This window comes from Trachymyrmex cornetzi, unplaced genomic scaffold (genome assembly GCF_001594075.2).
Source record: "Trachymyrmex cornetzi isolate Tcor2-1 unplaced genomic scaffold, Tcor1.1 scaffold15, whole genome shotgun sequence".
In the NCBI taxonomy this organism is placed as follows: Eukaryota; Metazoa; Arthropoda; class Insecta; order Hymenoptera; family Formicidae; genus Trachymyrmex; species Trachymyrmex cornetzi.
The window spans coordinates 101941-121195 of NW_017296091.1; the positions used below are offsets into that span (position 1 = coordinate 101941).

The 19255-nt window shown below is 38.9% G+C and overlaps 1 protein-coding gene across 1 annotated transcript in view; it reads left to right on the forward strand.

The window, feature by feature from the left end:
* The window catches only part of LOC108758039 (bromodomain adjacent to zinc finger domain protein 2B), a 156194-nt gene that overhangs the window by 32774 nt on the left and 104165 nt on the right, over positions 1–19255 (forward strand). The gene's annotated exons all lie outside the window — the stretch shown is intronic.

Genomic DNA, 19255 nt, shown 5'->3' on the forward strand with positions numbered 1-19255 from the left:
CGGTTACGTATATACGCACCGAACGACTGGCGGAGGTACAGAGACGCGATTTCGATCGGAAATTGTTGATTCGAGAAATTAACGTTCTTGCGATTTTTCTCCATTCGCACGTGATAGCGTAATACCTTTACCTAGAGCGTTGCAGTTGGTGGATATAACACGGCGGTGAATATGCATTTAACGCTGTGCTAAAAGACGTGATTATGTCACATTGAAACTCCAATAATGGGTATTATCTTTATGAGTGATATTAGTTCGGCTTTAATATAATGAAATACATATACAATGAGGGTGAAAATTGAAACATGAAACTGAAACTCATTATTCACGTTTTTTTATTAATACGTCTGACAATATATTCTATTTCCCTCGCGCGTGTAAAAGTATTTAAAGTAGTATGTTTAACTACTTTATTAAAGAGTTTTTCCAAATGTTACAGTCCATGTTTTTTTATTGAGAGATAATTTTATTAAAAAATATATAATTATGTGTTTAAATCGTTTGTTTATACACACGCAAAATTATTGTTGCAGTTATTATTTGTGTGTATTGACACAATTTTCAGATATATTGCAACAATAAATTTGGAGATATTAAAAAGTATCGCGAGTAGTTAAAATTTTTTTTTATGTTAAAATAGACATATTTCATATATATGAAGAAAGTCTATATATACCCTATCAAATTACGTTATTCATTTTTTATTTTCTATAACTGTTTAAGTAAGCCAATATGACATTATCACTCGCGATATCTAAATCTACATTTACATATATTATATGACAAAGTCACGCACATGTATACTTGGACTTACTCATTGGCTGATACATCATTAACTTGTGTTAATTGAATGATACAAGAGTGGCACGTAGTATTTTATTTAAATAAAGAGATATTTATCAAGCCAGAGTGATTTAAATGTTAGAAAGTTGTACGCGTTCAACACTTGCGATACTTAGTATTTGATTGTCGCAAATATTTTTACGAGTCAATTAGTGTAATAGTAAAAGCATCGTTCGCGCATTCCTCGAGAAACGTTACGTTGGTTCGCTCTCTGTACTTTTCTAAATTATACCAGGAAGATATCTTTCATTTCCACGCATCGTTGCGTACGTGTGCGATCGACTTTCACATCTCGACCGTTGATCGTATAAGATCTCGATTTTCAAGAGGCACATCTAGAAACGACAAAGAAGAGTAGCCTCCAAGGGAAAAGTGGCGAGACAAAATCGACCTTGGGCAAGGTGATCGGAGATTGATGGAACCTCCTCGATGATAGCTCGCACGAGACAGAAATTAATGGAAATTCGTAAACTGTCGTTCCTTCCCCTTCAAATAAGTATTACAAGTGGATGTGTTCTTCGTTCAATTTATCGAGAATGATTTTCGAGTCAACGTTTCGAACAATAAGTGAGATAATATTCGATATTAGTGAAATATTAAAACGGAGACGATTGATTCTTTAATAACGCGTGTGCATCGAGCTCGCGGAAGAAAGAGAGAGGGAGAGAGGAAGAGAGACAGCACAGAGAGAAGATTAATATTCGAAATGGGGAGATATGATAAAATCCGTATTTCTTGAAATTTTATTTGTAGTAAAAAGAATTTTTACTTTATTTTAATTTAATTTTATTATTTATGGTATTAATATTTATTATCGTTAGGGGCCTTGTTACACATAATTAATTAAATATAAAACAAATGTAATTGTCTGGAGACTGTAATGTGTAATGCGACTGTCTCGTTATGAACATTTGCGTTGTGTAACCTTTTTAAAGAGTCGCTGTATCGTGCCCACTCGATGCTTCGCACCATGCATCCCAAGCCCCTAACAACGTTACGAGGATCATGCATTGTCATCGTCACATACAAGCGTAATACATTCGACCGTGTCTCATTTCTTGCGGCACCGTTCGTAACGCGCGGCTAGCAACACGTCTGTCGCGAGCGAGCTCAGTTCTTGCCCAAAGCCTGGATACGTATTGTCGACTCCGTTGTCACTTATCGCGCGTCGGTTTACAATTCACATCATCGCGAGAAACATGTCCGGCGGAGATATCGCGCGGTAAATCTCGATTGTATATCCGCGCGTTATCAAACAACGTAATCTAACTAGCAGGACTGTTTCGGCACCTCAAGGTAATTGGATGAGACGATTATACGGTTAAACACTGTAATATATGTACATTTAAAGAAATTTAGAATTATTAAAAAAGAAATGGAAGGTTGAAAACATTTAGAAATCGACATCGATACGGTGATTTCAAGTCCAATTTGACGTCGATTCGACGTTTAATTGACGATCATTTCTATTGGGTAATTAACAATTTATTCATAAAGAATAAAATAGACTGTATGTTTCTTAAAATTATATATACCAAAAAGATGTGTATTAATTATAGAAAACATATTTAAAAAATGAGCGAAAATTAAAAATATTATAAATTATAATAGCTTAAATTTAAAATCAGGAATACATGCAAAGCTCGTTTCCTTATGTTAAACAGAATGTATTTATTGTATAAAATTATTAATTAATGTTTATTTTCTACAAATAAGACTTTTTTTACAAAAAAAATTCCTTGTACGAATATTTTTTGCTCTCACTGTATATTTATGTGGTTCTAAAAAAGTTATATTTTTGTTCGTTTAAATTAAACTTTTAAAATGTCGTTTTTATTATTAATAAAAATTTTTTTAGAGAACTTTAGATATATGTCTAAGGTTCTAAAAAATCATATTTTTGCTGGATTAAAATAAATTTTAATGTTTAACTAGTATCATTTTTCTTATTAATTAAAAATATTCAATACAGAAGTATTCGGATAAAATTGACAATTAACTGAAAGTAATTATTTATATGATAGTAGCCGGAAATCACTAATTTCCGTCTCTGATATAATTTTTCATTAAATATATACTTCTTTATAGTTACCTTGGTAAAAACATGAACCTGTATGGCAGATATCGAAGATAATCGATGGAGAGTTTATTTAAACGTATGTCATTACCGTTGAAAAAGTATATCGAGCTTGTCAAGTGAGTTTCGCGCGAGAGTAACACACGAAGTTACTCCTGATGTTAAAAAGCTGGATAAAAATTTATCGCCGCGCTATCGCGATAAATTTGATTATAGCGATAAAACTAGAAACGTCTCGTTTCTACGATAGTCTCGTTAATAAATGAGTTACAAGGCGGAGGTCTGTAACCGGGAGTAACCGAGCGAACCTCCTTATATCTCTCAACTGCAACGCTTCTCGTATTACGGAATCATAAAAAAAAAACAAGAACGTATGGAAATATTTCGGTGCGCGTGGGGTTAAAGAGTCACGAAGTGAACGACCACTCTCGTACCCGCAAGCCAGCATGATTATCGAAGAATTTCCACGCAAGTACGTGTACGCGCGCTCGCGCGGGTGTGTGCATTCCGAACCGCATCGACGATAAATCCTCCTTCTCGATGCACCTCGGGAAAAGGGTTGCATCGAGAACCCTCTCCGGCTTCCTGGTGCTAATTTAATACTTTGTTGCCGAGCGCGGCACGAAATACGAGGTATTCCCTCCAAGTTTACCACGTATCTGCTCTTACCTGCGCGGGTTAACCCGAACGTCCAGGGTTAATTATACCGCCGCGGGAGCAGGGTGGGCGATGAGAGAGAAGGAGGAGGGGGGAAGAAGGAAGAGAGGTGGAGAAGGGTAGATATTTCATCCCGCGTGCAGGAACCTTCGTTCCACGGGCCGCACCCATGGGAGCATATCGGTGGTTCTCGGAGCGAGTTCGACTTGGTGTGAACGTTGCTTTAAACTCCTCGCTTTGGCGAAGGGCGACGTGATTCACGATCGCTGGCGATGATTCACGGTCCCGCGACGTTTCCTCGTTCGACGTGTAGAAACGCGACGCGGGAGAAAATATTGTCGCGCCCGTATCGATTTCCTCCAAAATCTCGCTGAGTAATAACTCCTCGACGGTATTCTTTTGTCCGATATTTCTTTTCGCCGACGGTGTATTCTCTTTAGATCGTATCTCTTTATTTTCGTATACGTGTTACGATTTTTATATTATACTTATTTTGAATGAAAACAACATTTAATTATGTGATAAATTAATTACTTACATTAATAAAATAATTACTGGCTTCAATTACTTATGTAAATCTATTTACGGCAATTTTTATTTATCGTTTAATCGTTTCGTTACATGAAGAGAATTGAAAAACGCCGCTTCTGTGGTTTGTGTGTGTAAAATCATTTTCCCTTCGAAAATGCGGCGAGATCGTTTAAGGACTTTAAGGTTTAGCGGTTACAAAAGAGAGCTAAAGTGGTCTGCTTGAGTTTCAAATGAGTACTCTCACCTCATTTGCTACCCATGTCTTTTTTTTAGCTTTCTATATTTCACGATTTTCCGCCTTCCACTTTTTAACGGCACCGAAAAATTCTTTGTGAAATGCCACATATAAAAGGTCCGTCGCAATATATAGATATACGCGTGTATACGCAGAGCTATACGATCCTTTTAGAATTATATAGAAGTTCCTGGATTACAAAATATCTTTTCAGCTACGTAGTTAACAACAAATAACTGTATTTTTGCAATAATTTTTCGCAGTAATTAAATAACGCAATGATTTTGCCAATATATCTGTTTATCTAATATAATCTATTATCTAATTACAAAACCATGAATTCTTCAAGTGAATATATTCTTAACTCTTACCCTAAGAGGGGGGTCACTAGTTACCGAACGATTCCTGTTCGTGCAAGTTTCTTTGCGTCTTTCGGTATTTATAAATTATACTACATTTTATTATTTTTCAAAATGAAGTGCCAATATTTATTCTAGAAAATTGAAAGTATGTTGGTGAATTTTCAGAGAATTTTTTTTATCATTCTGAACAGGTGAAAAAAAACGGATGGATTCTAGTGCTTCCGTTAGTATGGATGAGGCAACAAATTGTACCTAATAGGGTAATAGTTAATTATGCACAAGTACCGCGAACGATGGAATATTTTTCTGTGAGAGACCAACGACGATGTCTCCTATCGCGTTCTTCTTTTCAAGCACGATCGATACTCGCGCGATGTGTAGACGCTTTTCATATTCTACGCGTGAAATCTCTCCATTTCTCTCGCACTGCTGCGTAGTAGCTATTACTTGCACTTTCCTCGAACGAGCGTTTTCTATTTTTGTCGCGACGGAGACACGTTGTACACCGAGGGTGAGAGACACGGCGTCTTGCAGAGGGGCTTCGTTTTATTGATATTTTTCAAGGCGTGAATTACTTAGTTCGCAGTAAGTTTGCGCGATTTTAAGAGATGATAAAATCGTCGGATCATACCTCGGGTATCGATGTGTATAGTTCATTTCTACTCAAAGTTTGCGTAGTTCATGTTGATATGTGTGTGTGAATTGAATTTTTTTTTCACACTTTTCGTACTGCAGACTCATTTAATGAATTCGCTTGTCATTGATTAGCTGTTATTATAATTATTTTTATATATGCATTATTCTTATAATATGCAGCAGATATAAAAGTGAATTATTTGTAATTAACTGCATATAATACAATTAATACAGAAACTCTTTTGTGTTTGTAGTCTTTTTTTTTTTCGTTATGCTTTGTAATGGGAAAAAAATTTCGCTTTTTGAAATATATTTCGTAATACAAAGAGACAAAGAACAAAGGATTAACTGATATCAATTAGTGATACTTCATTCTTTTCTGACTCGTACTCATAATCACGATATAGAGAAAATTTATTTAACTGCAAACTGATATTACTACCTATTTTAATCGCAAATTTTAACTTCCGTAGTCTCGCATATCATTGGGCGACCGATTCCGTTGGAAGAATTTATATTAATCAATAGCCACCGGCGGCGATTAATCGTTGATTATTCCGTTAAGTGAAATCCGATAGCGACTAAAATGGACACCGTCTGTCGAGTGTTCACTTTGCGCCATTGCGTATGTGGAATAAAGACAGGTAATACAGCCACGTGTGAGACCGAATAATCGATAGATGCAAAAGTTTTTAATTTCGCGTTTAATCTCGTCCGGAAATCGCTCTTACAGGAATATGTCATTGAGCATTTTTGACTGCGTTGTCTCGTTATTTCTTGTTAATATAATTGTACGTCATTTAGATCTTTGATTCGATATTTGTTACTATCATTATATTACTATTGCATTGTTACATGTTATTAGAAATTATGTATGCACTGTTAAATTTGTCATGTCAAATTATACCCATATAAATTATTCTTAATCATTTGTATAGATTGCCCACTGTTTTTACTTAATCATGTCGTTAATTTAACTAAAACAATGGAGTTTAATTTAAGAAAATAAGTTAAATTTGAGAAAGATATAGAGAGAGAGAGAGAGAGACCTAAATTTAGTTTATTATTTTCTAAATACATACGTTAACATGAACGTCATTTACTTTGAAACTATTCGCAGAAATGGATTGATTTACATTTAGACATATAAATGGAAGTAAACAAAATGTTATTGAACTCAAGGGATTGCTACTATAATTGCGCCATTGATATCTAACAATTTTGTCGATTGTACAAAATTACAAATATATTACAAAACGCAAATACGTATAGAGCGATGACTTGAAAAGTTTTCGAGATACATCTCTTGTATCGAGTCGTTGGAATATCTCCCGTCATGAAAAATAATTAAAATGTTTTTCCTGTGCATATATTACGAGCATGCGTGCCTATACTCTGTGTACCTACCTATATATCAAATTATACTCTCGCGCGTGCATAATTTGAGCCTTCTTTATTTCACTTCCTTGCCTATCGCTTTAATTTCACCTCGAAATACAATGTAACCCAGAGTAATAACGCGTAATTCGATATTAAGACATAATTTCTTGCCGTAATAATTCGCATGTATAAATATTAATGAGCCTAGAAGCCCCGATTCAACGATAATACCGAGGTAAAGGTGCACGCGAAAAAAGAGAAAAAAAAGAGAAAGAAAAAAGGAGCGAGATGAGGGAAAGCTGTACGCAAGCAAACCTGGTATTGTCGATTTAACAGGGGACCGCGCAGCGCACACCTGCGAGGAGGAACCTGTCCATGTCGAGAGCCTGATTGGCACGTAGGTAGAACCGATTATAAAGCGGGGAAAAATCTTCCAAGTAAATTCATACGAGTTACGGCATTTTCGCACCGACTCACGATTTCATCGTATAGCTATTATGTTTATCATAATTATAGCGCATTGCGTTAATTCGCTAAATACTACGTTGCGAACGAGCGTATTTATTATCATAGAAATTGGGTGAATATGTGTGATAAAAACGTTGATTATAGCTGTATAGTTAAATTAAATATGTAAATCTTACGCGGGGATTCGGCTTTCTCCTCTTGGTTGCACAAATACATTTTTTAGCACGTGCAGCGTGCATATTAAATTAGTATTACGTTATAAGAAACACGTTAATGACATAACACTAAAAGATATAAAAGAATATAATGAGTCGTGCGACACGATTTGTAACGTAATACGTTCTCGCTTGAGAAATTAGCTTTGAGTTTGATTGTGAAATGCTCAAGAAATTTGTGGACGGTGCGAGTTTATTTCTGCAACGAACCAAATCATCAGCACGACTGCTGTACGCGTCGTGGGTCGTCGTGGAGGCTTCTTGGCTTTCCGCTGGACATTTTTACCGTCACGCACAACCACACCCGAGTGTGGTCGTTGCAGCGCGACAACGGCATTCTCCGAGCGTACGTTCGCGGCAGTGCAGTGCAGCGCAGCGCAGCGCGGCGGTCTTAATAGCTTTACGTCATAATTTTTGTGATAATTTTTCAAGTCGGTTAATTGGTTGAAACAAAGGTTAATGGTATCTTGATACGCGAAGTCCGGGATGTTGTACGAAGTCGGCGCACCGCGCCGGGTGTGGAAGCGAGCAGCGGCAACGAAATTACATTAAATAAGCGGGGCGAAGCGGAGCGGCGCGGGACGCTAACGTGCGCGCGCGGCCGCCGGCTCCCAGTAATTTCGCTCGAAACTGGCGAGAGTTCCTGGCTGCCGTATCTCGTTCGGGAGCCATTTTCGCGTTGCTTCGTTTCGTCGTCTCTTTGGCATCGCCTTTGGCGTCCCTCACCCTCCCCTTCCGCCATCCGTCCCCGCCGGCCCCGGATTCCCTCCTCCTCGCGTCCGCGCGAGCCCCGTCCTTTGTCCGTCTTTCTCGCCGGCGAATTGCAGGTGTCTGCGGGGATCTCCCTCTATCTCTCTTTCTGCCTCTCTTTTATCTCCTTCTCTCTCCCGCGGCCCCGCTTTTGCGCGCGCTCCCGCTGAGAGCGGCACGACGAGAATGACGACGAGCGGAGGACACCGAGTGGGAGAGAGAGAGAGAGAGGGACGGAAGGCGCTCCGGGCAAAAACGTAAGAGCGCGCGGAGACGACGACGACGACGGTGTCGTTGCTCGTGGACCCAGGAACGCCGATACGAGAGTCGACCTGCTCGCCCTTCCTCCCCGTTCGTCGTTCGCTCACGCGAGTGCGTTCTCGCGAGAAATCGCGCCCAACGTTCCAAGCGTATCGTGAACGCTTGCATCGCGGAAAATTTATCCGGCGAAAGATTACGCGCCGTTGTAACTTTCCAGACACGCGAGTATGTATTAATACACGATGTTTATCGAACGGCTCACTCGTCGATGTAAATCGCAATATGTGTTTTAGAAGCGTTTGTTATAAATCACCGAAATCGTACATTTGTCATAAATGAGGGAAGAAAGGATTTTAAATGGATTATTCTAGAGAAATAGCTAGCGTATCACATGGTCGTGTCTGTTAAAGTACAATGACCGAGAATACTCTTGGGTTTGTTATTTATTGCGACGATATTATTAGCACTAAACTCGACTTTAGGGGGTTCGATACGCCGACCTTTTGCATATGCGTGTTTAATACTATAGTATCATATATCTGTCCCACGTGTGCGTATAAACGGTGACCGCCTTTTACTCTCGTTGATGATTATCGCCTAAGGCGAATCAATTTATTGTTAAAAATTGCAAAGCCTTCTTACGAGCATCCGTAACGTTTACATGCTGATTTAATGACACGATTAATAATCGACAGCAAGGACAAATCATTTATCGAACTCTTTTCTTCAACCTGATTTCAAGTTGTAAGACTTTCGTCAGAAGATATCGTTTTTAACGAAATCAAAGCATCACTATGACAACACTTTAAATAGAAAAAGATAATATAGCAAGAGAAGAATATAGCATAAAATTTCGGCAATTTCGATAACTTCAATTTGTTGCGATATGAAATTAAATAGAAAAGTAAAGGAAATATATGTATTATTATTTCTCAGCTGTGAAAATATATTTTAATTTCTACTTTTAAACTTTCACTATTTCGCGAAAAGCGTTTATTATGACGTTTTAATGTCGGCGTATGAGGCAGTGCGTGAATCTTTTATAATTGCTCAGAATTTGGCTGGTGCCAGAATAACTTAGCGGACAAAATAATTCAGTAGTTCATTAATTATTCATTTTCAAGTTAAATATAAAATTCGACATTAAAACAATATAAATAAAATAGATAATTTATGGAACACGTTCGATTTCTATTTGTACAATTTGATATTTTAATATTTTCATGGAAAATATATATTATTACATCATTGCTATCCTTGCATTTTTAACATTAATTATACGAATTGCGACGTGAATATTTTATAAATTGTTGAAAATTTAACTAACGTGCTCGATATTTTATAATGTATCCGTATTATGCAAGTCAGTATTAACGCAACACGGCCACGATATAATTAATATTTTAGGTATGGCAATACATTTCGGAATGAGCGCAAAGTACACGCATTTTCGATTGCGACGCGAAAAACATAAATCCACGTAATCGGTAAATAAGTGAAACATGTCGACTGCACATGTTAACGTGCTGAATAAATAATAGAACAATTCAGCTCGGATAGCCATGAAATACCGTAGCTATCGAAATTGTCAGGACGCCACCACAGAACGGAAATATATAAGCGAGTAGGCCGTAAAATGCAGCGAATTTTAAAAAGAATTATATGCGTTACATACAGCAGTTATTTTTCGAAATGTGTGACAGAGCTCGCATACCATAAAGTTTCGATGACCTTCTGCCCCTTCGCAAAATTTATGTATTTCACTGATGTATCACGTTAATTAGTCAAATTTATTTTTTTCTTAATCACGATTTTAATTGCATAACCGAATTAAAAGATATCGCGACAAAAAGATATTCGAAATTAATCGCGAAAGATGCTCTTGTTGAAATTCTTTTATTTCTGGTCGTTTATAATTAGAAACGAGCGATGAGACAATCGTGTATTTCTTTTAAATCGGCTTTTCGCGCTCGGTAATCCTTGCCTTTTGGGATACGGTGGTATCCTCCGTTGTTGTGAGCTTCCTTCAAATCAAATTATGACCCGTGGAAAACTTGGTCGGCAATAGCAGCGTAACGTACGCGTATATCGTTGTCCCTCGCGACTATTGTAAAACACAAACGATTATCTCGGAATCGATTTAATAATCCGCGGGATCTCTTTTCCCCGGTACGTCTAATTGCCTCGTCGTGTCCCGTAACAGATTCAGTTTTACGCCCGATGGAGTCCCGTTCCCTCTTTCCGCAAGACATGATTAATAGCGCATTGTGTGATAGGGCGCGATACTCTTTCGGTTCTCCATCGAGATCCCCGTCGCAGTTATCGACTTTTGTCCAGCGGGTGATGTGCACGATAAAGAGTATGTACGCCTGAAACTTTTCGGCGGATTTATTTACATGCGAAATTACAAATACGTGCAGGGCGCTACGTGAGAGTTAAAAATTCAATTTCGTGAAAGCGTGTATAATAATAATAATAATTTACGTCTCTCTCTTTATTTTACAATGCGACCTACATATTTTGCAAAATATCCAAGCGAATTATGAAATATATCAGGTGCATTGATGCAGTCTGGAATTTTGTCAAGTGCGAACAGTGATATCAGCTTTTGCGATTTTTTTAATTTCTATGCGGCGTATAATTTACATATTTACTCTTAACAACGTATTATTATGACATATTATATCACTACTTCGATAACAGATAACGCGTCGGACAAATTCTGCAGAATTTATCGTATGGAATTGCAATTGTTATACCTATCGAAGCCGATTTTTCACGTAGCTTATTTTCCGCCTACAAAATCGAGTTTATTCCAGCAGGTTTCGTCTTTGTAAAGCGTGATCGATATCCTGGCACATTCCGCCATTATGCAGCCACTGAGCGTCGATTGGATGCGCTGTACATAATTTGCGACCTGAAACTCCATCCGCAATTCAGTTACGCGCTGCGTTTATGCGTGTAACGGGTGTCCCGATGACAATTTGTCATCGTTTTGTGTACTCGCTGAGTGCCGTTCGGTTGTTTGCGGTGCCTGCATGTCATTCAAACGACGGAAGCGGAGGTTTACTGTAAAGAAAGCGAGCGGCATTTGCAAGAAAAGTTTCATTCGTAACGGCAACCAGCTCCAACGCGAAAGACAATGCACCGTAAAGTATTCTGATCAACTTAACAGAATCGTGTATTGTACGAAAGAATAGCGTTAATATACATTAATAAAAAAATTCTCAGAATTAATGATACCTACATATATATACTTTGAGGAGCTTCAAATTGTTCCTACTTGTATATTTATATAATTTTATTTATTTCTGGATTCATTAATTTGTAATTTCGTAATTCACATCAATTATGTAATATTCATGAATGCGAATCAAGATAACGTATTTTATTCATAATTCTCCTAACCGTATTATTTCCGCATCGGAAATATACTGTATTTGGAATGACTAAGCGCACGCTAAAATATTTCGTGAGTTTGTGACAGCTGTTTTAACCGACGAATCATTTCTCAGCGATATTTGCCACCTGCACCAGGCCTTGTCGACGATGTCGCTGAACTCGTACGCACATAACGGTTTTACATTCAACCTAAGTTTGCTCTTTTGCATTTATCATCTGACTCAGCGATTGTTGGTACTTTGTTGCCGAGAACAAGGTTATTGATACAAAAAAATCGCGGAAACTTTATCATAACGCGAGTTAGATTATCTCTACTTGCTATAGGCTGCTAATCGAAGACGATTAAAATGCATTTTGACGTGAGAGTGATTTGTTTCAAATATATAATTCAGGTATAAAATAAATTTAAAAATCTCAAAATATCTCTCTCTCTCTCTCTACATTCGAATTTTCTTAATTAAAAATATGTGCTCGATATATAAATATGTTTGTGGAATTAAAAATATTTTCAGATTACTGCAGTATGATTAACTCGCGTCAGTGCACTGATTGTGTAATAAGGTGTAATAAGGACTTTCTTGCTGTTATGAAATGATCGATCCGACAACACGTGTCGTTTACGATCGTATATATTGAAAGGTCCTAGTTACAAGTTGTTGAAACGTGCAACCTATAATGATTCGTTCAATTATTTATGGCTACGCACTCTTCACCGTCCTGTGAACAGTGGAAGGTGAAGGGTTACTACAAGAACGGGGGATACACGTTCCATTTCGAGGATCTTCCTTTCTTAACAGTCAGCTAAAATTGTTAATTTACAATCGCGATTGTGCGATTTTTTTTTAATTTCTTCATCCAATCGTATTATAATACCGAGTCTGTCTCTTACTATAGAGATCTAAATACTTACTATAGAGATGCGCTTATTCCAAATTAATTACAGTTGAAGTACACGAAGAAAGTTTAAGTAGGTCGCATTCGTAATGTGTGAATCTTGCAAATCGCGACTCGAATTTCTTATCCTAGTTTAAGAGTAAGACCGTTTCATTGTAATCTGTAGCATACGTATATCTCTTCTCTTGGAAAACTTTGTGAAAACACGCGTAATATTAGAATCAGTCGCAAAGATGCTTGCCAGGGCATATGTTATCGGTCATTCCGGCTTGCGGTTTAATTCGTGTAAAATTGCCGGGTTAAACGCGCTCTCGTCATCCACCGTATATCTGCAGCGAGCATGCACGCGTCTAACGGGTGTCCCGGTAGCAACCCGGCGCGACCGGCGCACCCACCTCCTCCCTACCGCGGTAGGTCATTCGGTTATTTATGGCCCCGTGCTCGCTGCAGAGCAGGGCGTAGAGAGGAGGGCTTGCTTGCGGCGAAGGAAGAGGGTGGCGTTTTCAGGGAGGTGGCGGACGACTGACTCTTTTACTCGTACGTACGAGCCGCGGGGCGAGAGGGCGGACGGAACGGAACGGAGAGGGAGGAGAGAGGGAGAGAGACGGAGATGGGGAAAGAAAGTGACAGACTAACGGGCGGAGGGAACCGACCAAGCTTGTACGGCGCGTGTAGCGAAGTCTATAAAGGACTGCTTTATTGATCTCACAGTTCGAGCGCGCTAGGATACCGATATAGTCGCCGAGTAATACTGTAACAGTCGTCGGGTCTTTAGATAAAAAGGGGAAGGTCTCTTTCAGCGTATTAACACACGAGCTGCACGCACGTGTGCAATTTCGTGCGAGTGCTGCATCGAGATCGCTTTTACTTGTCAAATACGTAAATACTGCCGCGAGGTTAATTGCCCTCCACCGTCGCAAGTTCTCGTTCGCGGTTAATTATAAAAGAAAGTGTAAATGATGTTTAATCTCTCTTTTTCTTTTTTTTTTAATAATGAATTTCCTCGCTCCAATACATTATAAGTAATTTAGATGTTTAATAAATCACACGTGCTCTTACAATTATACTTTCTATATAATTTCATCACATATTTGATCCTTCATTTATTTATGGATAATTAATATGTCTCATAAATAAGCTTTTAAACAGGTTGTAATACATTACTCGCTCTTCACTCTCTTTTTATTTGCCATATACAATTCATCACTCGCGAAAGGATTAAGTCGTCCTCGATACGACGTTAAACTCGTGTCCCCCCCCCCTCTCTCTCATTCCCTTCATCTCCTTAAGTGGAGAGCGCAGTGGTAGATCATATTTCCATTTTCGAGCGTGACTGTGGCGAATTTCGCATACGTTTCCGCGCAATGGTGCATTTCAACGATCGCGTGTATACTTGACTGTACTCGCACTGCGAACGTACGCGCGGGATACGCACTTTGTATAGCTCGGCGGGGATTTGCTTTCGGGTCAGCGAGCGGGAGCAGTCGGAATGCCGGGTAGGTATCCGGCCCTCCTATAGCCAATAAGGATCCCGTGTTTGCAGCGCCAACGGTGCCGAAGGTAGATGCTCGGAGAGAAAGACGGAAACCTTTGATCGAGCGACCGATAAAACGCCTTGAATAAACCGCCCCGCGAATTCTGTTTCAAGACGAGGGAACGTCATGTCGATGGCGAGTGCGCGAGCGATTACGCGAAATTGTTTGCGAGTATGACGAGATAGCAAAACTGCCACGGAGAGAACGTGTTCCAACGAGCGAGGTCGCTTCGAAATGGTCAGGGATATAGATATTTATCTCGTAGAGATAATCTTATCACGAGCGCTGTTTATATTTATAACCATTTTTTAACAAACCACGATTATCTTTGGAATTTTAATTTTTTAATCTTTCCAATTTGTGAAAACTAGAGAAATTATTTTCCTGTGAAAATTTATATAATATACTAATATACAGATAAAATTATCTTCTAAAATACACGAGTTTGTTGGGAATTTTTGGAGCGTTTCGGGAGAAATCGTTAGAATGCAAATTGGAGTAGTACAATCGATTTAGGGGGGGGGGGGGGGGGATGGACCCACAAAGTATGTGTGTGTGTTGAAGGTAAAGTTTAAACGATAACGCGATTCTCGTCTCGAAATTATCGGAACGGCAAAGTTGACGTCCAAGCGACTCGAGACAAGCCAGGGTCGCGGAATTCCAGTAATTTTTGCTTGATTACTTGAGATCCGCCATTAAAGGCGCGCGACGGTACGGCAAAAGGCGTGCTCGCAGTTAAGGCCGATCTTAACTACGTTGTGTGACGGTGCATGGCCGATTGTCGCCGCCTTGGTGCATTTCGCGTCGCAATCTACGCGATCGAACTTTTCAAAAGCTGGGCAACGTGACTCCCGATCTCCCATTATTTATCGCGTTACGGCTCACGGCAAACAACCTTGCACGAAAAGTCGAGATTATATTTAATAAACGGTGAACATCCGGAGTTCGTGGAAATTCTGTTACCAACATAGTGATAGTAAATCACGCATTGGACTGTGTGGATATACATTTGATATACTTTTCGTCCAGCATTTCGAAGCTCGAACAACGATAGATTTTGCAGGTACAAATAAAATGCGCGCTTTCTAATGATATCTCTTTGTTACAAAAAGATAAATTTTTGTTTTTGATAATTTTTTTTTGTATTTGAGGGACTTAATTTAGTTACTTATGCTTCCATGAACGGAATTACACGCTGTGAAACTTGGCTATCGAGGTGTCAATAATGCATTTTGTTGCACATTTCCCAAAGTATCAGTGATTTGCAGTATGTATCAACGTTAAACTGTCGATATCTCCACGCTGATAGCATGGAGATGATATCTTGTGACTGTGAGCTATTCAAAATAGAAATATTCAACCGACAGACGTGATGTATAATCGACATATAGCAACGCTTCATTGCGTATCGAATATTATTTTTTCTTGTTCTCCGTGGATATACATGCAAGTTACGATAACCCATCTACATTCTCGGTCAACGATTCGCTCGATGAGCATTGCGATTAATTTCACCGCGATGTTACGTGCTGTTTAAATAGAAAATTGTGCGAAAATATATTTTCAAATATATTCGAGAAACGCAAATAATTGTTCATAATGCTTGCATAAACATGTGATAAAGTCTGTAGAAAGGTCTGTATTTATATAAGACGATAGTTCAAGATATAACAAGTTTTGCAAACTCAGCGACAAAATAGCGCTCGGTCGTTTCGTATATTTACCTTATAAACGACCGTTCACAGGCGGAATAAATTGCGGCGCATCGCGAATCAAACGATTAAAAGATCTCAACGATATCGTTGTCATTCAGAATACAAAGCTTGGTAGCGTAATAATATTATAGAGAAACGATCGCTTGTTCATTTCGTGTGTCATGGTCAAAGACACCTCCGAAGGTCAAAGACATCAGGCTCGTCAGGTTCGTTGAAGTAGCATGCGTCGAGCGACGAAATATATATTCTTTGAAACCGAACACCTGGTGCTTTGGAATTTGTGGGGAGAACAAGACTTCTTCAGAAAATTTCAATAATGTACTTGAAATATCTGATTCCGCTTACAGTTATATTTGTATTTGTGATAACGATAGCAACGGCGATATATACGATACCAGGGAAAGAAAAATATGATTAATACTCTATTTCTCATATATTGGATATTATTTTAATATGCGAAAGTTGTATTTTTTAAGAGCGCTGAAAATACAAAATATACTAGGTAACTGATTTTCGATAATATTTATATGTGAAGCCTTATATATAAATCTTAATTTCAATTTGCTTAATGCTTTAAGGAAATGACGTTATTCCAAATGAAACTTACTTTCACATTAGGTTTCTCTGAATCATTTAGTACGAATCAGATTGTTTCGGAAAAAAATGTCATTATGAATCATCCAGCATAAACACTTTCGTACAAGTCCGTTAGTTCATAACGTAGTCGGATAGGAATAAATTGTGCAACATTTCGCATTCTCGCGGAAAGTTGTGAAATTTGTCTTACAAAATTCTTTATTGTCATTATTATCATAATGCTCGCCTTCAATGTCACTGGAACAAATCGATACGCGCGAGCGTAAGAGAAACGTAGGTTGTACAGAAGAATACGGGGTGGCGTATTATACGTTTTGAGCGGAATCGCGCAATACCGGATATTGAAAAACTTAGTTCACGTAACTTTGGTCTTTAATTGGAATCGCGTTTTCACTTTCATTTTGTATCGACGTTTTCAGTGCGACACCGCTTTTATTTCAGATATCATTATGTTAGTTCCAATGCTAAGACAAGGTCGAGCTCAATCTGATGAAATAATCCGGAACTGAAAGTTATGACAGGAATTACAGGACGTTCAATTAATTAAATTCAATATCAATTAAAACATATTAATTAAAAATCAATCAAAACGAGCGAATCGAGCAAATTAGAGAATTAATCGCTAAACTAGCAGATGTAAAAATAATAATAAAAAATCGATTTATCATAGCCTGTGGACTAGAAAAATGTTTTCAATTAAATTTTTTTTTATTCCCTGAATTGTAAAATGTATCTCGCGCGACCAAATAAATTGAACAGATGACAATTGGTTTGACGTGAAACTACATATATAACGCAAATATACACAGTAAACAAACGCTGCGTTTTATGCCCGACTGTTATGAAAAGGAAAATAAAACAACTTTTTTTTATTGCCGTGCATCGCCATGAGAGATACGTAGAGCGATCGAGTTAATGAAAAGTCTATAATTTATATGAATGATTCAACGTATATTAAATGACGGAGAAGTTTTTACTCGCGCTCATGAATGACCCAGTACAAAATGAATGAAAATTTTGTAGTTTTAATTATAAATTATTTAACGCTATATATTTTATACATTTATCGACGATTCATTTTATCAGTACGTTTATTTTGTCATTCGACTTCTGTCACGTCTTATAATAGATAGCATTTCTTTGTTATAAATATTATTGTATATTAATATGTTACGTTATCTCAATGATTTGTAATCGACGATTGAGTTTGTATAAACACGTATAAAACTGACGCGGACAACATCTGTGCGTATATACATGTAAAACTGACCATTATTATGAGTAAATAACGATCTGACTGTATACATATATACAAGTATATAAAACGAACGATATGTAACTCCTCTCTCTATCGATCGTATATAACCATATTCATTCATAAGATATACGTACAGCACCAACAGCAGCAGAAACGAAATGTCTCATGGGTAATGTGTAGTCCTGAAATTATTTATCATTGTACAGTTTTCGTATTTTCGCGATAATTTATGCCGCTTTATGCATGCTTTTCTGCGTAAATAGTAATAATCGACATAAAAGCAGATATATGGGTAGACACGTAATATGTATGGTACAGAACGCACGTGGAAATCTCCAGTCTCTCCATCTCGTAACAGTTCGTTATTGTAGATTGTTAAGTACGCGCATTTTTTCGAACATTACTAAATTCGCGCTCAAACTAAATTGTCGTTATCCAATGACGTTTATTGAAAAAACTCACAACTATTTGCATCGGTTATGCATTCTGTATATTATGATTAATATGTCATCGTGGTAAGAAAAAGAGGAGAATATGGTAACAATTCAGATTCGAAGACGTTTCTTTCGACGTATTCCGTCCTGAATTAAATCACTCGGAGATACGATATTCAAAAACCGAGAGACGAGTAGTAGTTTTCTGTGAAACTGTCGGTCGTCGCGCATTACGAGACTGCAAGTTCTTTGCATTCTTCGTCGCTTCGCCTCCGACTGGCAAGCAGCGGGATCTGCACTCGCGCTAATTATCCAAGTCCTCCATTAAAGCTCCAGCAGAACTTACTTCGGCGACACATCGGGGCTCCCAGGCCGCCTGTCCTTCCGGTGCAACAACCCGGAATGCCTCCCAGCACAGCAGAACTCGTCTTCAAACGACGACGTCCGCGTCTCGAGCGCGTCGCTACGTTACGAGCGCCGCGTCCCCGCGTTCTCCTCCCTCATCCCTTTGCCTACCCGCGCTCACCCTCTATCCTCCGATATACCAATTCCGCCCAGTGCTTCGCGATGGAACGTGAACTCGCCTCCTCCTCCTCCTCCTCCTCCTCCTCCTCTTTCTCTTCCTCCGCCTGCCTCACCTCTCCGTGCCCGGTCTGTCTCGCGCATAGCGATTCAACGGAGAGAGGACCGGCTAGCGGTGCTACGGCGGAAGAAAGAGCGAGAGAAGTGCGCGCGGAGGAGCGCCGGGAGCGAGAGGGAGAACGAGAGAACCGGTGCGAGAAAGCAGATACGGAGCGCGGAACGGAGACGGATTGATACGCGGTGCTCGCGTGCGTCAGAGGAAGGTGGGTAGATAGATCGAGAGAGAGAGAGAGAAAGAGATAGGGCGAGGGAAACAGCCGGAGGGACGTAGAACGTGAACCGATGCGGCTGTCGCGAGAGGACGAGGCAGGGGCGGGGGAGGGGGAAGGGAGAGGATAGTGGAGAGGATCCGCTCTCCGAGTG